Below are 12,733 nucleotides of genomic sequence, written 5' to 3'. Positions count from 1 at the left end.
CAATATGTACATACTTGGTTTCTTTTAAATGCATGTTTATTCTTTTCCTGTCTTGTTTCCTTTAGCCATAAGTGTTATTTCCCTGCTTTTTTTTTTTTTTTTTTAATTGCTCTGGCAGTATCTATATTTTACTGTAAAGTCAAATATCAAGATGCAAAGTATTACAATTTTTTTTAGCTAATACAAGTTCTATTTTTTAGTGATTTATATTTTAGATATATCCAAGTATCAACCAAGGAGTTTTTACTTAATATATATGTTTATTTATCTTTGCGTAACTCGGAACTGGAAATGCTGAGAAGATTTATGGCATACTTCAGATGTGGATGTTAGTTTTAAATTTCCTGGTACTGTTATCGACTGATAGACGATATTGGATCAGTAATGGTAGCACAGGCTTTGTCACATTCTCCTGTGCTTTTCAGATTGTTCCTTATGTTTTAATCTATAATTATGGGTATTTACAGATTCATTAAATACAAGTAAATAATCAAGTGCTGTCAGCTGTGACCATTTTGGTCATAATTTTTATATAGATTCTGGTTTTTTTCCTGTCTAAATACCTCTCCATGCTTAGAAGAATCAGGCTCTTACCCTGGTATTAATAGCTTTGTGGAACAGGGTTGTGATTTACCACCTATGTAATGCTTGGGACTTTCTTTGTTACATCCCCACTAAAACAAGTAGAGCTGCAGTCAATTCCAGAGAGCAGATTTTGCCACTTCATATACGATATGAACTTTCTAAATGAAGCCAGGAGACTTTGTTCTGCTGAGTCACACTCCAGAATGAGCCAGCTACAGCAAAGTTAATGTATTTTGTTTCTGGTTCTAGTGTTGACTTTGAAGTTCCCTTCTACTTCTCTTTTTTCTTTTGAGCTAGAGTTGCAGTATGACTTGACATGCATGCTCCTGCATGTATTTTCTGAGCTCTGTTATTACAGTTCTCCCTTTCAGTTGCAGCAGTCTTATCAACTGTCAGCAGTCTGCAGGTTTTGTGCAGTTCACATAGAGCTGTTCTATGAAAAAGGGAAGTGGAAAACCATCAGCTTTCATGAGGCTGAAGTGTATCATGTCCCAAGGTGATGAGAAACAAGAAATTGATATTTTCGTTGCCCGTGATTCCCTGTTTGTTGGCTTTGAAGTGCAGCTGACACCTCACTGAAACGTATTTGAGGGATGCAGATTTGCAGCTAGTAGAGTATTATGGTAATAGTATAATCTGTGAAAAAGGCAATATAAAGTAGATGTCTGAAGCTGTTGTGAGCAAAGACCATTTGAATCCTTTTTCAATAATGCTGAAAATGGATGGCTTCAAACTCTTCAGGAAGGACAGGCAAGGAAGGAGGGGTGGCGGTGTGGCTCTCTATGTTAGAGTGCTTTGAAGTTACTCAACTTGTGGCTGGGGGTGTTGATTTTCTTGGAAAACAAGTAGGTAAATTGTAGTTCAATATGTTCTTGCATGCAGATATGATTGAGGCTGTTAGTGCAATGTACACGATTCATATATGTCTTGCTATAAAAAGTGCCTGAAATCTGCAGGCTACCCTAAAGAACTCGGTTGGGTTTGTTACAAACAACACTAGCAAAATTAAAACCAAATCTGAATGTTGTGTAACGTCCTGCCTTGGGTAGGTGTTGCTCTTGCCTCCTGACTGTCCCACTGTCATTTTTTGGGGTCCTCTGATAGCTTCTATGCTATCACTAGAAAAAGAAAAGTAATAATTCCATTACTAGAAAGTTGAATCAGTTTTTGCTGCTTACAAACTACTGTTGCTGTTCAGTGTCAAAAGTATGGTTTGTGTTTCCGGCTCAGACCTGGATGAGCTCCTTCTAAATGGTAGTGTGTATCAAAAGTACTTTCTATTTCCTGTTGTTAAGCAGTCCCCAGCACCAGTGTTTTGACTTTCCCATGGTTCTGTGCCTCACTTAACTAGCAGTGCTTCTGAGTTTCAAACTCTGCAGGCTCCAGAAGTTCTGTTCTTTGCCTCTCTTAATGTTTGCATTCGTCATATGTGGTCAGCAGAAGCTTATGGTATTTAAAGAGAATTTTAAAATACTTTGACTGCATTGGCACTTTCAACAGAGAAAACTTAAGTAGTTTTTCCAGCAGATATCTGGATCTTTTATGATTTAGGTAGTTTTTCAATGTAGTATTTTATTCTTTAGAAAAGACCTGCAAGGAAGTGTTATCAAACAGCTCCAACAGGGGTTTGAGTGCCTTAAAATCTGCTGAATTTTACAGAGGCTGCAGTAGCAAATGCCTATAGAGAGTGAAAGGTTTTGCTCTTCCCATATTATGCCTATTGTCTGTGTATGAAATGAAGCAGTGCATACAGGTGTTTGCAGGCTGAGCTCTGGGTCATTTACCAGGTGGTTCTGCTTAATAGGAACTTCTACTTAAATAGGCACTTCTGAGGGGGGCGGTACTATCAGCTTTGATTTTTATGGTTTGCCTTGGAAATGACATGCAGAGCCTCCAGACCAGTTCTGTAGATCCTCAGTCATTGTTGTATATGAAAGTTCTGTGTCCATCAACACATAAAACCAGACCTAGTTGTCTTATGATTCATGTATATGGGCATCAGCATTACCAGAATCTAGGAAAGGAAAATAGGCTGATGAGCAGGACACGTCCTTTGTCTATTTGTTATATCGGTTTCATCAGCGCTGCAGTAACATGAAAAGCTGTGGAGCTGTTGTCTGGGAAAGTCTGAGATCCTTTCTAATATCTGGGAAACGAAGGCTAGAGTGGGAGACATTAGAAGGCCTTTGTAATGCTCAGATGGCAGTAGCTCATCTAAAAAAAATGGATGGGGACTCTTGGCTAGGGGTGCTGGGAAAATAACTTTTTAGGAAGATTAAATTCAGCGTCTTTCATGCAAAAGATTCCATAGTGGAGATGCTTAAGCTTTTTAAAACAAGGCAATGCAGGTTTGCAGTAAAGGGGCCCACCAGTCCTTCCCGTTCAGCTGCAACAGAAAGGGACACAAGGTGATTGCTAAAGGAATTGGTTTGGACTTCTGCTGACCTCTTAGATTCAGGCTCCGATTTCAGGTACAATTCTTTACTGTAAGATGCTTTCTAACAAAGAAGGAAATAAACCAGTACTGCACAGATACAGTATGCATTTTCATAATATATGTTTAAGTGTAATCTCTCCTGCCCTGACTTTCAGGTGTTTTTAGAAATGTGGGTTAATTAATTGTTCATTACCCGTTGAGGTGTAAACTGGATCGTACATCAAAAACTCTCAGTGCATTTTGTAAGATTTATCTTCTCTTTACAAATTTCTGGTGACTGTGGTCATTTGCAAGATGTGCTTTCATTATAGGGCGCTTAAAACATCATCTCACAGAACTGAAAGAATTAGCTGTAAATCAAAGGATGAAACTTGCAGGTAATAAGTTTTTCATGGGGCCTGTGTTTAAGTTGGGGTTTTAATTCTGCACAGAGAATATTTTACTAGAATTACTACTTTGGAACTGAAACCTTCTGCTGAGTTCTTATCAGTTTTTCTCCTATAGGAATCCTGGTAATTCAGGCATTTCTAATTAGACCTTGTATCTCTTGTTCTATTTCTGGGAGTCAGTTGGCTAGCTAACAATAAATGGGCATAATTATCGTGCCAGCTCACCACTGTCGATGATTTGATGTCAGCATTTTCACTTAATGAAGCTATAAATCATGAGTCATCGATTTTATTAGCATTACAAATCTTAGGCAAAATTTGAAGATGTTTGCTAGATATTTTTTAACTTAGAATTCTAAGTATTTTCAGGATGAATGAAGGGGTCTAATGTCCAGCTCAGATGGCTAATGTGACAGTTTGCTTACAGCACAGGAATGGGGCAGTGCTGCAGCAGTTATTATGCCTGAGCATGGGAGCAGACACCTCTGCTTTCTCTCTATGCCTTCAGACCTTCCTTGGACCTTGATAAGATCTGTGCATAGTTTCAATAGAAAGTTGACTGCTGAGGTTTGCAGTTTGGGCTGTTGGACACCACAGGAGCAGAAATGACCCCTGCAAAATGAGGTCTGCTGGCCAGTTCAGAGAAAACCTATTTTAACATGCTCATCACATGCTTTTGTGTGCAGTGATCTGGTCCAGCCTAGCAGACTCACTCTGTAGACTGCATCTATGACAGCACCACGCATGGAAAGACTTGGAGAAAGTCTGGTTGATGTGCACGACCTTCAGGGGTACGTTAAGTTTGCAGAGTTTTTAAGAGTATATGATGTGTGTTTCTATGGGCTCTTCTTTGTCGGTGGCCCTGCGCATCCAGAGAAGGTGGTGCTGCAGCTGGTGGTGGAGCTGGAAGTGGCAATGCAAGGAGGGGCATTGGAGTAAACCAGTATTAACTCCTGCTCTGCCCGGTTTCCTTCTGTACCTTTGGCATTGCATTTTGATAGTCCTCTTCTTTGTAATTACATTTGCACTTCTGTGTTTTGTGGAATTATTAGTTTCTTCAAAACTGTGGAATTTCTAATTTAACTTGAATAAAACTCAAGAGTCTTAAATCTACTGCAGGAGCTGTATAAGTTTGCTAAATGCATTGCAACTTAACCACAAAGTAGGCAGACTTCTGTTCCCCTTGTGCTAACTCATGTGAGAGAAAATAATTACGTGCAATTTAAACTGCAGCAAATAATTACTTTCATTTTTCTTTTCTGAGACAGACAGGTGTATGTTTTGCGGAGTGATTTGCATAGTTTTGGGGTTTCATTTCTCAGAGTCTATGGGAATCCCAGATTGAATGAGAAAGAGTGGGAATTTTTGTCTGGTTATAGAGCTATACAGTGTTTAAATCTGTTATGCAGAAAAAGACATGGGACTCTATAAAATAGTTTTTGTTTTTATTCCTGTGTGCTAAGCTGCTGCTCTAAGAACTGAATAGTAATAAGGACATAATGTGTGTTTTTGGTTTGTTAAAAATCTATGTGACTGTTTGAACTTTTAAGTAATATGCACGCATACTAGTCAAGTCTTTGCTGTAATATTGCAATCTGACCTCATTGAGCTATTTGTTGTTGGTCTGGCTGATATGCCAGTAAAGGAGCTCCCACTCATCTTTACTCCTTCCAAACAAATAGGATTACTGTATTTTCTTGGTAAATCTTAATGGTTTGATCTTTGTTATGTGTCTCTTGCTGTGTCATCTGACGAATGCCAAGAGTTAAATATAGTATGTTCATTTAAACCACCCGCAAATAGTCTTTCCTCCCTATCTCATCACAGCCAGCTTTAAAAATGAGTGCTATGTGTTCATTTACCACATCCTGCACCGCATGACACTTCCGAGGATGGAACCGAGAACACATAGCAGTCCAGTTCTGTGATTGAAAATTAGATTATGGATTAGAAAGCCCAGAAGGACCACCATGACCAGATAAAACAGTCCCCTGCAGGCCATAAGACTGTTGTAATCAGTGCCAATGGGGAAAGAAATACCCAATCTTGGCATAAACATCTTAAGTGTTGAATGACCCAAGTGATGCTTGGTACATTAGTGGGATTTGCTCTGGTTTTTGATTTTTGGCTTTTGGGAAGAGTGTGAGTGCTTCCATTCCTTTCCTCTGAATGCTTTGTTTCTCTCACTGTTACGAATGTCAGGCCATTTTGTGAGTCTAGATTTAGCTAACTGTTTGTTCTTGTTAGACTTGTGTCTTCCAGAGTCAGAAGCTCTGTATCAAAGGTTTGATTCCCAGACTTACACAGTTGCAGCATGCTTTACTTATTTCTTGGCACTGTTCATTTGAAGACATTTCAATGCCATGTCTCCATATATTCCTGAACAGGACTTGTTGCATGTGCCAGCTCTGTGATTGTTTCACTGAATAACCTGAATGCTTAAGGTATCTTTTCTATGGCTGGTTTTCTTGTCACAAAATATCTGTTGTCCAGTGTTTCCTTAAATTTTTTTTAAGAAGACCAACTACAAAAGGAAATTAGCAGTGGGGATGTTTGCTGAAGCACAGATGACAATTGTAGGAACTAAGAGTAGAATTCACCTGGAAAAACATAACAAAATTACCTGTATCCAAAGGCATTATCTGCTCAGACAGCCTTCAGCATCCCGCCTCTGTCCTACTTGGAGCAGCTCGCTTACACTACTTAAACCCAGAGGCAGAAGTTTTCTGCAGCTTTGTGGTGGTGTCGAGGCTGTGGCTGGAGTTGCTGGTGTGATGATGCAGCAGTTTCCCAAGAGACAGATGAGTTATTTTGAAATTAACTGGGAAAGAATCCTGTTTGCCTCAGGATAAAGAGCTGTGGGATTAGACCTAGACGCATGGTGTTCATGCTGAAATGAGGGCTGGAAGAAGATGGGAGGTGCTGCGTGCTGGGAACATTCCTACTTGGGGCAGGAGTCAGTGTGCAGCACTGTTGGAAGTAAGTATGCGCATGATCTGAACCACTTTGATAGAAAAATATTAATGTTATTTTTGTATTTATCTGGCTTTGTCTGATTTGATCTGTTTTATCAGCATCTGATGAACTACTGTCATGAAGTGTCATTCCAGCAACCTCAGTTTTTCTGCAGAGCAGTTGATTCATTGATCTATTTTAGGTAAAACGTGAGTTCTAAAGCCATTCAGAAATTGCTAATTTCTAAATTAGCAATTTAGAAATTTCCTGTGACTTCAATGAGGCCAACATTAAACCTTTTATTAAAATGTAACGAGACATAAACACTATTGACACTAGAGCATAATTCATTGTGAATGAGGCAGCAGATTGAGCCAAAGCTCTATCAAATCTCAGACCTGAAAGTCTGCTTTAAAGGTAGTTTTTCATTTCACAGACAGCCGTGGTTCCTCGGTGTTGTGACACACATGTGGATATCCATGGTTTCAAACCCCTGCTGGTGATGTGAGCTGCTGTTCAATCATCTCTCTTGTTTCAGTCCAGGGATGTGGAAGTGATCTCACTCAAAAACAGTAACTTTAAGATGTAGTGGCCATTTTATTCAGCTTTCAGTGTGTGATTTTGGACGTTTCCAGGCTTTTTCCCTTATTGGGTATGAATTAATAGTGATACAACACATAATAAAAGGTCAGAGTTAAATGTTATCCAGGAAATGATTAGTATCATCTTTTCCAACAAAGCAGTGCTTATTGCCACAGTTCTTTGCAATGTAAATGATTTTGCTCTAATGATTTTTTCACTAACACCTGGCAGTCGCTCTTCTTTTAAAAGATTCTGTTTGGTAGCTGCTCTTGATGGCTGTTTGGAAAATAATAACAGCTATTTAATCCCTATACCCTTTTGTCTAATCAGTAATGGAGTACAGTGTTTCCTCTGTCAAGCTGTGTACAGTATGAAGAACAAGAATAGTTGAGAGATATAATAGAGCATCTCTTTTCTAGCTGAGATACTAAGTCACTTGTTTTGAATGGGGAAGTCATAGTGTCGTATTATCTTATGTAAGCTGTATGGACTGATACCCGGTAGGGCAAGAGAGTGAGGGAGCAGCACTTTATCCTTCAGATCTCCTGTTTGTTTGAAGGTGCAGCTACAGAGGCCAGTGCAGAAAATTCCTTTGTGTTCCTCCTCTGGATTCCCAATCCTTGTGAGAACAGGGTCTATGTGCTCCCTCTGCATGAATCCACCCAACCTTTTGATTGTCTTTGGACAATAATATTCCTGCATTCATTACACTTTTAGTCTATTTTACCACTGTATCTGCTGATGGGCCTGACTGATTGTGCAGGCTTATTTGTTTATTCTCTTAGCATTTCTTATTATTTTGTGCAAATGTGGAATGAAGTCAAAACCTGTTTGTGATTGGAAGTGGTGCTACCCATTCCGTTACAGAATACAATAACTTTTCAAATGTATTTTATGAGAGAGAGATCTGTTCCGGCATGGCCTTATGCTTTATAAGAGTAATCACCACTCATATTCATTGGGAGAAGAAGAGCAGTTCTCCAGATAACTCTTCTAATGAGTTACAATGGAAATCTTTAAACAGATTTTTAAGTTTGGACAGTGTGTCCTAGAGCCTGAGGCTTGCCACGATTTTCAGAGATGGAGAGAAGATTTTTTTTCCTCTTTAATCTATATTTTATTATCAAATGTTAAGCTGTAGACAGTAGTAAATTGTCTCTGCTTACTAACTTTCTAGGATACCTGCAACAGTGTCCATCAAACTAGATTTATTCCATCAGCGCATTTTTGTATCTCTTACATCAATATAAAATATTTGTTTAAATGTTAGTATGAAAACTTGAAGAACAGAAGAGCCTGCCTCTTTGTGTGACTTTGATTGGGACCTGATGAAAGTACACAGCCCCTGAAACTGGTTTCTGCTGCAAAATATTGCACAGATGAATGAGAAAGTAGAAAAAAAATGGTTTTATCTTAAGCAGTATCTCCAGTAACCACAGCACCCAGAGCAAAGGTAGCAGAATGTCGTAGAAGCTTTCAGACATACAGTACCAGCCAAGGCAACTTTAATTATTAAACCACATAATTGAAAATAAAGTACCCTGCCAATTCAGTATAAGAACTTATCCCATTGTCTTGTCTAAATTTAGGGAGACAGAACATCTGCTATGGAAGTGCACAAAAGTATCTGTTAATCTTAGTTGTGAGCCTTCACTCTGGCCACCTCTGTCTTAATTTAGTTCTGTTTCCCAGTTCACATTTTTCTCCATTCATCCTTTACTTTCTTGAAAAGTGACCATCTTAAACTTTTATACTTTGTAAATCTATCATCTCTGCCATGTGTTACATCATCTTTTCCTCCTTCCCTTTTGCCTTGTAAATATATGTTGTCCTCCTATGCTTACTGCCTGGTGTTTTGATTCCCATTTCTTTTACTCCTTTCCCTTACATTCGTTTATTCAGTTACAGTTTATTCCCTTCTCTCTCCTTTCTCTTTCCACCCCCTGCATTAGATTTGAATATTGCTGTGCTGAAATATATCAGAAAGTATGTTTTCCTCCACTTCCTCGTCCTTGTAGTTACAAAAATATGCACATAAGAATTAAAATATGCTTCTAAAAATAGTAAAGTATAAAACGGTTTCAACTTTTCAGTCTTTGCTGTATTAGAATTCTGGGAGGGAAGCCCCATGAAATCTGTAATGAATTCAGTTGCAGGAAAAGAAGTAGGAGCAAAACAAAAACCAGAAAGAAATATACAACCACAGTGTTATGTGATTAAATACAAAGTAAATGTAAGCCTCACGTGTAGCTTGAAGTAGCATTTCATATCCTGAGTCTTTTTGCTTGTGTGGGGGGGATTAGTGTGTATTTCACAGTTCTGGTGGGTAATACTGAATGAAGGCACTGGAACTTGGTGAGAGATAAAAAGAAAATGGTTAATCTAGGGAAGGTTTTAAAGAAGACATGAGTAATGGGTTCTGAAAGATGTGGGGTGGTAGTGCAGATATCTGTTCAGGCAGGTGGTTGGGAAGTCTTGGCGTTTCCCATTGTCCCGTGGACTCTTCCTCCCCTGCAACTGGATTTGTGTTGTCTTTCAAAGTTGCTTGAATGTTTCTGAAACAAAAACAAATGGATTGGATTTGTTTAAAAATGCTTTCTACACAATATTGTAAATAATAAGCTCTAAGTTATATACTGGTTTTCATGACATGATAAGGAAGTGTGTAAGAGCATCACTCAAGTGCTGTTCTAGTGTTATGTAGCTTAATCTCAGGATATGGATTCTTGAAACTTTCTGACTTTTTTGATTGCAATCCCTTCTATTTTATAGAATATATTTTATATTATTATTATTAACTCTACCTATACTCTCCCCTTTTACTTCTTCCTGATAATAAACTAAGCATGCTTGTCTACTTGAAGAGGAAAGCAAAAGAGGTTAATTTTTTCACATAGGCAAAGATTTCTAGTGGCTTGCTGAATCCTTAGTAATTAAAGCCTGAAAGCATTTTTTCCATTACTTATTTAAATTGAAATATCTTTGTCAATTGTTATTACCTGCAAATGCCTACAAAATAGAAGCTGCAGTGTGCATTTGTGAAATGTAGGTAGATATTACGTATTATATACAGATGTACAATATGTGTGTATGTGTTACATGCATTTTATTTGGCCTTCATTGCATGATTTCCTGGAACTGTTTGCAGGTGTACCAAATTTCCAAGTAAATCCCAAATCTCTTGGCCAATCCTTAGTACTCGGGTTCCTTTTTGGAAGGAGTCAGTATGTCTTCCTGGCTCCATACAGGTAGTTATTTTTCTGCCATAGCAGAAGTTCCTTCTTCAGCAACACAAGTCTTCTTCTCTTCTGGCTCATCTTAAGGCAAACAAGCTTCCCAGCTAAAAGATGTGCATCTCAAACCATGACAGAACTGGCTTTCATTCCCTGAGTGGGTGGCAATGTGATCTTAAGGAGAGCTCAGACTGTGAAACTCCGCTATCGTCTCCTCCTTCAGTTTTACTTGTTTATGAATTTCATATCCTGTTCTTTGTAATGTGGGGATCAGGTCAAAGGCTGTACATGTGGCCTTTTACCCTGCTACCAGCCCTCTAAAAATGGGGCGGTTCTGTTTCACTCCTTGTAGCAACAGTTGACAATGTACAGTGCTGTAGGAAATGTGTAAATGTTTATTGTGCAAATTGATGGAGATTTTAGTTTAATGACTAAACTAACTAGTTTAATTTAGTTTAGTAATGACTGGATTGGTAGTCATCTTGGTTAGTGCAGCTAGAGGGCATATATTCAAGTTTAGTTCTTCGCAAAATCATTAGAAACCTCAAAAATCTATATCTTTATTGTGCATTTTTTTCTTTCTGCTTAATTGTTATTCTAAATACACATTTGAGTTTTTTTCATGTGCTATAAACTTCAGATAAAGTGACTTTCTGTCAAGTCAGTCAGCACTACAATGATTTGAAATAATTATTTAAGTTATCCTGAGACTAGACATGACGTGCATGCGAGACTAAGCACTGCACTGTAACCAAACAGCGTTATTCAGGCAGAGCCTAACAAGAAAAGGCAAACTATGTAGAAGTGTTCAGTGAGTATTTCAGCGCAAATACATGCACAGTTCTGTTTAACTGTTTGGCTGCATGTTTTAAAATCTCAAGCAGTTTGATAAGGAAGCTGAGCTTACAAGCCCACTCGTTCTCATAACCTCTGCTCCCTCCTACGCAAACGCAGAAGCAGGAACAGCCTGTGTCTTGAAATGGTCATGGCGGTGGCAGAGAGCCAGAGTCATGGCGCAGTGTCAGCTCTAATGGCCATGCAGCAGGGGACTGCCTGGGACATCTGTCCTTTTTCACCATGGGTCTAGACACCTTGGAGCAACAGCTTCATGCTCAGGAAATCCGTGTACGAGCTTAACAAGACTTCTTAGGAAAAACATCCTGGAAGGCTTCAGGTAATATACCATTCTGAATAACTGATGTCCCAAACAGAGCAGTGGTAGCAGCAGTTGGCCAGCTGTGAAAATAAGCGGTGTCTCCATGTATTTAGCTCAGCTGCCTGTGCTGCTATTCAAATCTATTAACGTGGTACCCAGGCTAAAAATACATTTGTTACCGTTTAACCACAGAGTTCCCTTTTAAATTTTTTTTGAGTAGAGATAATCACGAGCCACTTAAAGATATTAAGCTAAAGATGTATTAGAGTTTGCCTGCTATTCCCTGTGTGCTTATCCCACAAGAGATCAATACAGGCATCCCAGCTGTGTTCTGGAACCATGTGGGGACTCATGGGGAGAGAACAATCTAGTTTTTATAAGTACTGAATTAGGGATGGCAGACCTTTCTAAAACATTTTTTTTTAACTGCATCTCACATTTTATGATCTTCTTTTCCCTATGGTTTGCACTATTCTCAGCAGCTGTGACCTACAGCAACAGGTACTCAAAACTGTGTGTGAACTGACCTGAATCCTTTGCCCTCCTGTTGTTCCTCATTCCCATCTCTGCTTGCTCAGAAGTGCAGTTGTGAATCCAGTCCTCACCAGAGCCCCTGCTGGTGAATGGTTCAGGTGTTTCCTTTCTTTTGCAGTTAAAGGAGCACTTTTCAACCCCTCCTCTGCTTGCTGGCCAAGCTCACTGCTGTACTCTTGTGTGGTACGATGCCTGCACTCCCTGCTTGCCAGCTGAAGCCTTGGTCCTCCTCTTGTTGGCCAAAGGGGATCTCAAGGTCCTCTCCTTCCCACAGTGTGAGTGAGGCAGCGAGGTGACAGTAAAGTCCTGGAACAGCAGATAAAAGACCCTGGCTGTATTTATGGGGTGTGAGAGATAAGTAACCCACTCTTCTGTCAGTGTCTGGAGAAACAGCAAATAAAGTATACATACCCCTTGCTTTGATGTGATGGAATCTCCAGGGGACGCTTACTTCAGTGGTATTCCCAGTGCAGCTGAAGCTGAGTCTTCCAGTGGAAACTGTAGGATTTTTGTGTCTTTATGCATTTCTTTAAAAATATCATTATGGCTGGCTTTTGTATGCTGGGCAATTCTGTGATCTGAAAGCTGTTTGGTTTTGTTGTTGTTTTTTTACCCAAAATGTTATTAAAATCATCTTAGCCATTTTTGTCAGAATGGAAAAAATTAATAATTTTATGGTTTCATACACAACATTAAAACAACATTCTGTTTTTCATTTAAATCAATCAAAGCATGGAAATTCAAAATGAAGGTTGTATTCATGTCTTTAGATCAAGATAATAAATATTTTATAAATAATTGTCTGAGTAACCTAGAAAAAAGTGATGGTTTAGATGGGATATTACAGCTTTATAGGATTTTA

At 38.9% G+C, this 12,733-nt stretch overlaps 1 protein-coding gene and 1 long non-coding RNA gene across 2 annotated transcripts in view; one reads left to right on the top strand and one right to left on the bottom strand.

The window, feature by feature from the left end:
* Positions 1 to 12,733, top strand: part of RNLS (renalase, FAD dependent amine oxidase) — a 39,021-nt gene that overhangs the window by 14,450 nt on the left and 11,838 nt on the right. The gene's annotated exons all lie outside the window — the stretch shown is intronic.
* Positions 8,340 to 12,611, bottom strand: LOC107315645. The gene is made up of 2 exons (XR_001555986.2): positions 11,865 to 12,611; positions 8,340 to 9,503 (listed from the first exon to the last, which is right to left on the bottom strand). It is a non-coding gene; the product is annotated as an uncharacterized LOC107315645 (long non-coding RNA).

This window comes from Coturnix japonica, chromosome 6, assembly GCF_001577835.2.
Source record: "Coturnix japonica isolate 7356 chromosome 6, Coturnix japonica 2.1, whole genome shotgun sequence".
NCBI classification, from domain to species: domain Eukaryota; kingdom Metazoa; phylum Chordata; class Aves; order Galliformes; family Phasianidae; genus Coturnix; species Coturnix japonica.
Note: the sequence above shows the minus strand (reverse complement) of the source record. Positions and strands in the feature narration are given on the sequence as shown.